The sequence below is a fragment of the Patella vulgata genome, chromosome 8, assembly GCF_932274485.2.
Source record: "Patella vulgata chromosome 8, xgPatVulg1.2, whole genome shotgun sequence".
In the NCBI taxonomy this organism is placed as follows: domain Eukaryota; kingdom Metazoa; phylum Mollusca; class Gastropoda; family Patellidae; genus Patella; species Patella vulgata.
In genome coordinates this window covers 38,819,015-38,831,411 of record NC_065886.2, presented here as the reverse complement: position 1 = coordinate 38,831,411, position 12,397 = coordinate 38,819,015, and the positions used below count along the sequence as shown (strand labels likewise).

General features: G+C 37.6%; 2 long non-coding RNA genes across 6 annotated transcripts in view; one reads left to right on the top strand and one right to left on the bottom strand.

Moving 5' to 3' along the window:
- LOC126830323 (uncharacterized) overlaps positions 1 to 12,397 on the top strand; it is a 144,708-nt gene that overhangs the window by 76,575 nt on the left and 55,736 nt on the right. The window lies entirely within an intron of this gene.
- Positions 39 to 10,571, bottom strand: LOC126830324 (uncharacterized). The gene is made up of 6 exons (XR_007683810.2): positions 10,429 to 10,571; positions 6,772 to 6,886; positions 5,871 to 5,971; positions 2,136 to 2,187; positions 1,242 to 1,336; positions 39 to 585 (listed from the first exon to the last, which is right to left on the bottom strand). It is a non-coding gene; the product is annotated as an uncharacterized LOC126830324 (long non-coding RNA).

Genomic DNA, 12,397 nt, shown 5'->3' with positions numbered 1-12,397 from the left:
CTAAAAATAAATTTCATATAAAACACATTTTATTAAAACAATTTTTTATTAAAGCCAGAGATGCATAAGATTATTATCAAAATAATGGTTTAATCAAACATGGAGCAATTATTGAAGCATATTAATTTTCTTCATCTCATATCCAAAATATTCATCAATTAAGATGTTTAATATAATGGTCAATGACTAAAAACTAATATACATGTATTTAATATTTAATATTAGATAATACTTAGAAATATTCTGTATATAAATACGTCACTTTTCATCACCTCATATCCAAAGTTTCCAACAATTTGTTTGTTTTATACAATGGTCAATGATAAAATAATCTAACGCTTTACATCGAAATTTGTAATATTATTTTGTAAACAAAAGTGTAATATTATTTTTCTAACAAATAGTTTCTATATTTTTTAAAAGTGACAGTATCTTAGTCATCTGTTAAAAAAATAACAGTGTCGTCATAAATTATATTTTTAGAAAAAGCAAGTACTAGTATTAGTAACACGTATTAGTTTTTGATAAACATGAGTAGAGTTGAGAGGAACATCATCGATACACTAACAGTCACTGTACATCCACCTGAAAGTAGAATTATTGTATTAATGGTGAACTGGTCTAGTATATAAACAAAACAGTGGAAGAACTGTATGTTGTTAATGTTAAATACAACATGCCATACTTTATAATACGGACATGGTGTTGTGTAAAATAATTGTAAAATAAAAACATCTGCTTTTGGTTGGTGATCTATTGTACCCAGGGCTGATCTGACAAAACGAAGTAGATTGTGGGAAATTCGTCTCTGAGATGTATTTCTCAATAAAATACCCAGCGGTGTGGTGGTCGATGGCCTTACGAATAATTTCCATACGTAGTATAGAATCTGTGAATCGATGGAACAATCTTGTATAAACAGTGATTGATTCAGGTAAAGGAGGAAATGATGGAGGGGGTATTCTAGTATGATTCTTTATTAGGCTTTGCACTGCATTATTATTTCTTGATTACCCTTTGTAAACACATGGTTAGCTAGTTGGCTCTGTAAACAAACGGCTGCAAGTGCCATTATCACTCTGGGTGTCGAATCCGTGAGCCACGAATTTACCACACCTCCTAGCTTTAACTGGGTATGGTAAGTCGGCTTCTGTATGCATTCTCACATAATCAGGGTGTGCTTACAAAGAGTAGTCCCACACCATATTATTATACATAAAATTAAGCCTTTAAATACTTACTCCCACACGTGGAATCATAGCCATCATACGCTGTCTTGAAAACATCCACGTAGCAGCTTATTTTATCTAAACAGGTTTTTAATGTAGCCTTATCACTGCAAAACAAATGTATTAACCATCATAGATAAATATACAACTGAACATTTTACTTACTTGAAAATAAGACACGAGGTGGGTTTAATCACCCATCAGGATATCATTAATGGTTACCCCAACAACTTTACATAAATATAAGACACGAGGTGGCCTTAATCACACACCAAGATATCATTAATGGTAACTCTAGCAACCTTACTTAAATACAAGAAACGGAGTGGGTTCAATCACCACACATCAAGATGGTATTAATGGTTACTCTAGCAACCTTACTTAAATACAAAGCACGATGTTGGTTCTGTATTTCCACGCCGCCGCCTTTTTATAAGAAAACCATGTCCACAACATCTGCCATTTGCAAGCTGAATTTGAAGAGAACTTGTGTTTATTCTCCAGAAAGTAAACATCCGATACAGCACGTATGTGCACTAAAAACGCTACGGAAAAGTCCCACATGGAGCAACTTTTTTCCTACGCGTGGAAAACGGACCTAACTCAATTCTAACGCAGATCGTAAGACCTGTTGTTACTGAGTCAAGTGACGGGGTTCGATCCAAGGTTCATACGTGACAAGGGTTAGATCGTTTCCTTATAACCACGTGGGTTTATTAAAGACCACAATGCGCAAAATAATTATTGTACTACATGTTAGTCTCAGTCGAATCGAACTCTTTGTGAGTATGAAACACGACGTGACCAACCAACGAATATACGCATACACGCAGCATTCTGAAGAATCGAATCGAAGTCTGCCTGCCTCCCTGTCTGTCCCCTACTCTCTCGCAATGCAATACTAACCTGCAATAAGTAGTAAAACATATTAGTCCGGTGGTTACTGTACAATTTGAGCCTGGAATAGAATAACATATATTAACGGATAAAGTTAAATACTCATTCAATAACATGTTTTAGATACGCATAAAATAGTACCTAAGTGTCTGCACCGATTTACGAAGACAGATGAGTTCTGGTAGACAATCGATTTTAGCCATCTTCGTGAACGGCCATTTATACCTCGGTGTTATCGGCATTCTGTGCTATTCTACCTTTAACCCTGAGGTTCCCTCATCCTTCTCCGACTGATTTCATTATATATTATTGTTTATTGGCAATTATCATAATTAGATCATACCCAGTAGCGGAGCCAGCATTCGGGGTTAGGATAGGGAAAGGTGCGGGTAAGGGGCATGGATGAGGAGGAATGTGGTTGTGTGCTATTTCTTAAAGCGGAGCGAAATGTAAATGTATAAAATCAGACCTGCTATATTTTCCTTCAATTTACAACAAATGACGCACCTAAATAAATAATACAATAAATGTTTCTGTATCTATTAGACACGGATTGACGAAATCTGTAACCACCGATATCAAATAATATATGTACTAAGATTATTTTTTATTGGCGTTTTGTTTTGTACCCCTTTGCACTGATTCTGTTCGCTATCACGTGGCTAAGTGGGTAAGACGCTAGCTCGCTAGCCTGGAGGTCGGGTGTTCGATCCCTGCATTGGCCGAGAAAGTTCATCCAGATTTTCCGGCGTGGTTCTCCCTTGTCAGTGATGTAGGACGGAGGGGCTGACAAGGAAAGCTGTCTATTCGTTCGGATGGGACGAAAAACCGAGGCCCCGTGTACACATTGGCGTGCACGTAAAAGATCCCTTGGCAGTTGGAATTCAATATAAGAGTTGGCCGTAGTGCCGCTGTCCGGGCAAAATTTCCCTCATAGCACACTGTATGGCGCATGCCCGTCTTCATTAGCCCAGGTTAGGAGCAGAACAGTAGGACGTTAAACTCCATTTCATTTCATTTTTAATAGAATTGATTCATCTAAACGTGCGCTCACACCGGGGGTTTAATCAGAATAAAGAATAAAGTCTTATTCAGGAATTAGGTGTCACACTCAATTCGCTAAAATCCGAACTGAATCTGAAATAACGAATCCGTATATTTTTTCAAAATTCAATTTGGAACAACTATTCCAAAACGGGTTAATCGCAGTGTGGCGCGCTTGATTCAGATCCATGGGTTTACCGGAACCGAATAACTTTGCGCGCATGTTCACTTCTACTTTAGTTTTATGGCTTGGATGGAAAGGTGTGTATATTCCGGGACAATATTCCGCAAATAAATAAAAATTAATATTGCAAACACCAATCAGTTGGGATATAGCCTACATAGCCGTAGCCCTACCTCACTGAAACATATACTGCGGTAACATAACTAGTTAAAAATCCAAATACAAAGGCCAGCTCCAGTAAACTTCAGTCTAGTAGAGCCTGTATAGCGATCCTAGGAAATGATGGCGATGACGTCATGCCACTTGATCCGAACAACTTCCAGCGGTACGGATTCTGATACAGGCCTTACGATACGTGATCAACAAGCACATTTTGGCCTTTGCTTGTGTCCATGCCTTTTTAATATCATCTTTTAAGTTCCGAAGATAGAAAAATTTAGCGCCCTGTGAATGTTAATATGTCTTTCTTTAATCAACTATTTTGTTTAGAAATAGAACTATTACCCAACGTAACGTAGGCCTGTACTAGCATCTGCACCGCTGAAAGTAGCCCTTACCATGTGTGCTCAGAACATAAGGATGTCACGCCATCTTTATTGTGTGTAGTTGGATGAAAATGACAACAAAATTCATTACTTTGCATTATGCATTTTTAGTGCTAAAAGGATTTTATTTATGAAATGTACGCTCGTATGTTCGCTAGTACAGTGTCGAGAGTGAAGTACATGTATATACTTCTTGATGCACAGCAAACTCGACCAGAAGAGTAATCATCATCATGACTTTGATTCGGGTGCAGAAGAATCGTGCCCGACGATCAATTGTAAGATGCCGAAGATGCAAGACCGGTGTCGGTGATGTAGACTTGCCCCTCTCAAGAAATTAAATATTAGCAACAGATCAACAACTAGACTAGACTAGTATAGCTGTCTAGCCGTTCGGTTGGTACGAAAAACCGAGGTCACGTGTATACATTGGAGTGCAAGTAAAATATGCCTTGGCAGTTGGAATTAGATATAAGAGTAGGCCGTAACGCCGCTGTCCGGCCAAAATTTCCCTCATAGAACACTGTATGACGTATGCCCGTCTTCATTAGCCAAGTCGGAGCAGAACAGTAGGACGTTAAACATCATTTCATTTCATTTCATTTTCAATTTGAATTCAATCCGAAAAAGCTGTAATGTGACGTACCGCTTTTAATCAGAGACAAACCAATCCGAATTCCGGGGGCTTAAAATTACTAGACATACCGAGTCGATTCGCCACAATTTTGAGACAATGTCAGTATAAAGCAACATACTCCCGATACCCTGGTTGGGGGGTTGGGATGGCCTAGTGGTCTAGAGTACCGCGCTTCGACCTCTAGCTTGCCGGTCACCTCTGGCTTGCGGTTGTGGTTTCGATCCCTGGTGTGAGCGTATGTGGCTTAAAGATATAACGCCTTCTCAATCTCCGGGCACTCCGGTTCCCTCCCACAGGAAAGACCCATGCGCTTGAAAATGAAAAAAATAAGACTTGCCTGCGATATCACCTTCGGTAGAAGCGGACGTTAAACACTAAGAACTATCCTGGCTGGGCCCACCCACCCCACCCACCAGCCCCTGGTTGTACTACCAGATATCCTAGTTGTACTACAATACACTACTGATACCCTGGATATACTACAATACATCGTGACGCAACAGACAGGTATCATTGGGACCCTCACAACTCTCATATCCTGATTGTACTACAACACACTTCTGATATCCTAGTTGTACTACAACACACTTCTGCTCCCCTGGTTGTACTATCCCCCTGCCCCTCGGTTGTACTACAACACACTCCTGATACCATGGTTATACTATAATACACCCCTGATACCCTTGTACTACAAGACACATTCCTGGTACCCTGGTTGCACTACAACACACTGGGGTGGCGGAATGGTTAGCGCGTCCGGGTTGTATCATAAGGTCTGTCATTGAGTCAACTGGCGTGGTTTCGATTCCTCGGTTGTATGTGACAAGGAGTATGGTCGCCTGCCCAACCTCGTGGGTTTTCTCAGGGTCCTCCGGTTTCCTCCCACTGCTAAAGACCCCTACGCACAAGCGCATTGTTGAAATAAAATTGAACCATGTGTTACTCCCGAAATGACCTAGTTTCAGTCGAGTGGACGTTAAACCCCATCTCTCTCTCACTACAACACTTTCCTGATACCCTGGTTGTACTATAACATACCGCAACAGACACACGTATACCCAAGTGGTTCCCTGTCCCCGTTCCCACCTCTGCCCCTTTTCCCGCCCAAGTCCTCATCAACGTCCCCTTCTCGGGTTCCGAACCTTTAGAAGACATAAAGTGTTTGATAAATATTTCATTCAATGAAATATATATTCATTTTATGGAAGCTATCTTCATATAGCGGAAGACGTTTTCTAACAATGTTTCATATATCACCGGTCAACGACATTCAAGGTGGTATATGTATAATTCTTTCATATGCATTATTCCAACGTTTTGCCAAATTTACTTACATATTAAGTCAGATCCTACTTCCCCTGTGAAAGCAGTTCTCTGGGTGTCATCATTATAGCACGTTTCATCAATTAAACATTTACCATAGACATATGCAGCTCTGAAATAGTAAAAATCAACTCTAGAAATATTTGTAACTTTTAAGAAGGGAGGAGAATAAAGGTCAGATTATAAAGAATAGGGGTTAGGATATAAGGAATAGAAGTCAGATAAAGCATAGAGGTTAAAATATAAAGAATAGAGAGCAGAATATAAAAAATAGAGGATAGAATATAATGAATAGTGGTCATTGCAACTTCATCTGTCTTACGGAATTAACAGTATCGCGACTTTTTTTTTTAAAAAAGTCCCAATTGACACCGATATATCCAATCATAATTGACCCTCCCCTGTAACTATGTCTAGTCTATTTTTTTATATCTCACATCTTCTTATAAAGTGTCATGTTCGTGTAGATATTATGCTTCTTCTTTCTAACAAAGGTGTGGGGATGGTGTGTGTGTGTGTGTGTGTGTGTGTGTGTGTGGTGGGGGGGGGGGCGGATTAACGGACGTCTTCATGACGCCTTGTACAAACTATCTAGGTGTGACTCTCGCCATTTTTCTTCTCCATATATTGATTTTGTTTTATTCTATAACACATATATCATTTAATTTTATTATACAATATGAACTGAGCATGCCAACTTTGCACAAAGTAATAAACGCCAACCAGCTGTATTAGACCATTGTCACCTTCCTTTCCGAACCGCTCGTTAGTCTTAATTAAATACATGCAGAATATATCATACAAGTTTATATACTCGACGTCCAAGAATTTGATATTTAACTTATTATTTAGTGTAATCCATTTATAATTATTTGTTCTGTATTATTTTCCATTACATTCGATGATACTTACGTGCAGTTGTCCTCGGCGCTAGACGTACTGTTCACGGAACCGTCGTAAGTGGTTTTACATGCGTTACCCTTTTCTTCTGTACACTGACCATTCGTCACATTTATAAAGCTTAAAACTAGAATAACAATGTAAAATCTAAGCATTTCTGTAATATTTACATAAATAAACTATTATTACCATTATTAAAGTCCACCAATAAGTTATGGCATTTAGAGTGACATTATGTTTCATTTGTTTAAGTGTATTTCATGCCGCAATCTTTAACCATTTCAGCTTGATAATAAGTTCGATTTCTATTATTACGGAAGGTGATTTGTGTTTTCCCCAACTTTTCTTCCGATTCAAGCAGCCAAGGCTTTTAACGTGTACGTCATTGTGTGACACGTTTGGAGCCCGCATTTGATTAGACAAACAAGAGTTCCTAGCATTCCATAATGCAAACAAAACATGAGAAAATAGGGCTCCAGAAATTGAAAAGATTCTTCTCGACCCACGCTGATCTATTCTAGTTGAAGTCAATGAAGAGTGTCTCAACTGCAATGTAAAATCATTCCAATTGTAAAAAAAAAATTAAAAATATATAATTTCATCAATTTATCTTTTATTGCAATTTTTTCCGCGAATTAACTCATTTTTCGAAAATATATAATTGAAGTATTGTGTAAATTCTTCACCATATCATTTGCTTGAAAACGTTGAGAGAACACTCGACAAAAAACGCTTTAATTAAAATAGTGTTTCATATCATGTTTTTGTGTTAATTACGCGTGTCAATTGCTAAATGTCGCTCAAATAATAAGTGCGGATGACCGTACTACACTCAATATAAAACAGACTGGACGAACCTATCAACAAGACAAACTAGATATTGCAAGGAATAAACAACAAATTAATATCAAATCAAGTGAATGGATGTGATGTACAGTCCCGGGTTTGTAATGATACAGGCTTCACTAAATGAAAAAACCCCAGGTGATTTACAAAGAAACAAAATAATGGGATAGTATTAGTTAGTACTGTGGGTGGTATTGTAGTATTTGGTTACTATTGGGTGGTATTGAGTAGTATTTTTTATCACTATTGGGCGTTTTGAGTAATTTTGACTAGTATTGGGCGGTATTAAGTATAATATTGAGTAGTGTTGGGCGGTATTGAGTAGTAGTGACTAGTATTGGGTGGTATTGAGTAAATCGTCCAACCCGTGTATTAGTGTGTTGACGATACACTCTCCTGGTGGTTTAAAACTGTTAAATATATTTGTTTTGTCAAAGACAGAAATATTAAACTGGGATTAGTTTTAAGTAACCAGTGAAACGGGCGTTTGGGCCGCATCTTAAATGGGAGACTAAACACCTCACACATTCCTTGCTATGATTATCATTAGTCCAAGAGCTAGCAAAAATTTAATTAGCATTGAGTACGTACGGTTAGAGGACTGGAATTAGTAGATCTATGATCGGGACCTCAAAACACAACTCTTAATTTATGCCTTTTGGGGCACCACCAAGGGACGCTGTTCACATCACCCCAAAATTGGTTTCGTTACACACCTCAAGTACATCAAAGAACCCTGTGTCAAAATGTTCCTTGCATTAGGATCCCTAATGACAATGTAACTCCTTCTGAGTAGTCAATTTTGGGGCAACCACCTTCTGAGTAGGTCATAGGTCTCATCGTTCGGTCACACCCAATCTACCTTAAATGAAAATCACGACACAAACACACAAGTGAGTATCGAACTGTTCCTTAGGACACCAATCCATAATTCAATTTTTGGGATAAGCCCACTTCTGAATAGGTCAAAGGTCACCTTTGGTCGGCCATGCCCGATCCACCTTAAATGCATATCTCAGTACATACCTCCAGTACAAGCACAAAATAGATATCAAACTGTTCCTTGGTACCCCCCCGGGGGAATATAAACAGAGTTCCCGACAGTGCCTCCAAAAGCATAACTTAAGAGTTGCCTTTTTGGGGGCCTCGACCTACTAATTCCAAGCCTCAAACCTTTTGTACTCGAGATGCTAATTAAATATTTGCCAGCTCCTGGGCTACATGTATCGTTTTTACTTGTACACTGTAGTGAAATCTAACCAACCGTCGTTCAAAGACGTGTTCATCCAAAACGGATAGTATAGATCATTCATTATCTTTTATCCCGAGTAAAACCAATTTTTACGAAAACACGTGAAAAAAGCGACAACAATATTCGACAAAATATAACGGCTTGTCGTGATTTCCATTTTGTTCTGTTGTCATTTTTGTGATTTCGCGTTTCCGTTTCTCGTGTTTTCGACCTACGGCTGAAAATAAAAATGGAGGCAATGGCCACAATATGAAGCCCAATAAAACATATAAAAAGGTGTAGATCTGAACTTATTATATCATACTAAGTAAACTTGATATGTGGGGTTTAAGTGTTTTATTACACGGAATCACAAATTATATCTGCTACCTCCGCCGCAGTAATACGTCTCTCAAGAAAATAGAGACTTTTGGCAAGCATAATTTCCTGGTCCGTATCCGTATGGATTTTGCGTGTGACGTCATCAATGTGTGTGTATACGTATTTCGTATACGTGATACGGCAGCACGTATCGAACAGCTTTCTTACGGATAAGGTCCGTATAACATCGTTGTCTTTCTACCGTCTTTTTTGCTACTTTTAGACGCTGAAATGTTGTATCATAGCGTTTTTATGAATCTATGTGTATCCTGGAATACGAAGGTGTATATTTGATGTGATTTTAACCATGATAACGACTGGAATTTAATCATTATTTTTGATGGGTTTTTCTCGGAATTTTCATATTTTTACCGTCTGCCTGCATTCTGGTTGATCTACGTGCTACATTTAGGGAGGCGGGGACCTTGCAAATCTGTAAATGATTTTATTCTATGGTAACGGGGTATGAACTTTCTGAAATGATACATCAGTGAAACCAAAAACTCAGGTCGAGTCGAAGTCGAAGATTTTTAATAAGATTCTACATTAAAAATGTTTTGATAGCCCAGCGGCTGTCGAGCGACTTCACTCCCTCCAGGAAATTGTAGGCTAGGCACTTGACTAGTACTGGTGGTGATGCTATAATACGACTTACCTCAGCTCAGCGACGCGAAAATTCCGATTGCCAAAAGTCTCTATTAGTATTATCTCAAACTTATCGTCCGTGTGTTCATCAAGGTTTGCGGTGATGTTTCACGATATTTTATTTCGACAGCCCTAAGATAACTCCTTTCCGTTAACCCCGGTCTAAAATAGACCCATTCCTATTCGCCCCCTCCCCAAACTAAATAGAAAAAAGTTAAAAAATAATCAAGCATTTCATATAATTATGTATAATTGAAATTAAAGATGGCAAAATAAAACTACATTTTTATGCTAACGTTAAAGTACAAGTACTTCTATATTAACGGTAGATAAATTAAAAAAAAAAACAGTTTTGCTTCATTCTGATATACATCAAAGCATAAGCTAGCTGTCTGCTCTCTATAGGCGTTTTCATATGTTATAATGTATAGATGTCGTCACAGCAAGATTAGGGAATTTTATACTATTAGTTCACCAAGTAGTCGGTTGAGAAAAATATACCTTAAAATATGAAATACCGCCACCGACCTCCATTCAAAATTTAAACAACATTAAAATTAACTTACCAGCTATAACAGCCACCACAATAAAAACCTGTATCTTCATGATTTTTGGGAGTTCTTTCTTGAACTAACAGCTAGAAAATCTTTGAAGATACTTCCTTAGTCCTTGATCTATGTATCTAGTTTTAACCAATCGTATTGTTTTAATATTGTTTTGTTGCTAAGATAAAAATGAAATATGATATACCTTACAATTATTTTGTAACTAACCGTAGATCATCATATCATCAAATACAATACCAAGTGTAATGAAATATGACAAGTGTTTTAAAATGATATACCTTACAATTATTTTGTAACTAACCGTAGATCATCATATCATCAAATACAATATCAAGTGTAATCACTAAGATATGAATCATTTTTATTTATGACTCTTGAGTTGGGTAAAGTCTAAAGCTGGTTTGGGGCTGTCAGTTATAAGCACCATTATTTTTAGATGACGTAACGCGGGGGAAAAAAGGGTCGTGTCAGTTATCTCCCTTGTGCTCCTATTCTAGCAGAGTTTAGTTAGGGCCACTTATTCAGAGTGGTCTTATTCGTACGTATTAGATCATAGGTCTGTCATTGGGTCACGTGGCTTTGTGTCGATTCCAAGCCTGTCCATAACAAGCTGTATAGACGACAACACAATCGTGTGTGCCCCCAACCACTTCTAAAGGCCCCTACACGCAAGCGAATAAAATTGTACCGAAATGACCTATTTTGTACCGAGTGGACGCTTAAACCTCATTCGGTCTGTCTGTCTTTGAGACATTGATCTTAATCTCAACACGTTGTTAGCAGTGCACTATTGTTTGGGGTAATTATAATGTTAAGTTATTACAAGTGTATATAATTTACCTATTTTGTAAGTTAAAACGATCTAAATTAAATCAGTTCAGTGCAGTTTTATGATATAGGCTATTGTTAAGCCAAATGATAAGAGTATTAAATTACTCTCAAGCTGTGAAGTGGTAATTATTTTATTCGTGTAGAAGCGTAAATAAAAAAATAGTAATGAATCCCATACTTATCCATAATATTCGACTTTAAAAACACGAATTAAAATTTAATATTGGCCGATTTCAATCAATACTGATACGGGCTCCTGTTATCCAATATTTAAGACACAATGGACATTTAAAATCAGTCTGTGACGTCGTTTTCTCATTGATACCAATCGCAATTTGTAATGTATCGCCTTGATGAACGAGGTAAAACGTAAGGCGCAATTTGGACTGCTCGCGTATCTCAGCGATCATAAGTGATTAGAAATTAAAATGCAATTTTTGAAAATTGAATGTAAACCCCTTACTATCAATTCATATTACATCAATATGGACTTTTCATTCCATTTTTGGCCTTTTTAAGTTCGTTCCAGAAAATAGAGATTTAGCTGCTAAAAGTGGTAATCTAAACGACATCGCTGAACAATCAATCTGATTAAAATACAGATCTATATTTCGTTTCGTTTTTTTATACTTTCGATGGCCTACACTACATGAAGATCTGACAAGTTATAGCGATAGGTCACGTCAGGGGTCAAAAGACCGACTTATGACCCTATGACGTCAGACATTTGATTAACCAATCAGCATTGATGTTACTAGTGGATTACCTACAGTTCCGTGAAAAACACGCCTAAAGCTCGCCGTAACAGACCGTTTCATTGGCTTATCCCTGGCACCATTCAGAACACGGGTTAAATAACAACTCTTCCAGATCCAAGTGTAGTAAACACAAGTAAAACGAAATTTTGAACTATAAAAACGAAACGAAACAGGATTTGTGTTTTAACCAGATTGCTGAACAATTATCGCAGCATTTAGCTACAAGTACACAGATGACTGTGTATTTTAAGGGTTATTGCAATTCGCAGATATCATTAGCATTTCGAGAAAACTTCACACTACTTCACAATTGAGGATTTCACATTTTATTCTTTTGTTTTATATATACATATCGGATAGAAAATGACGACTTATCCTGC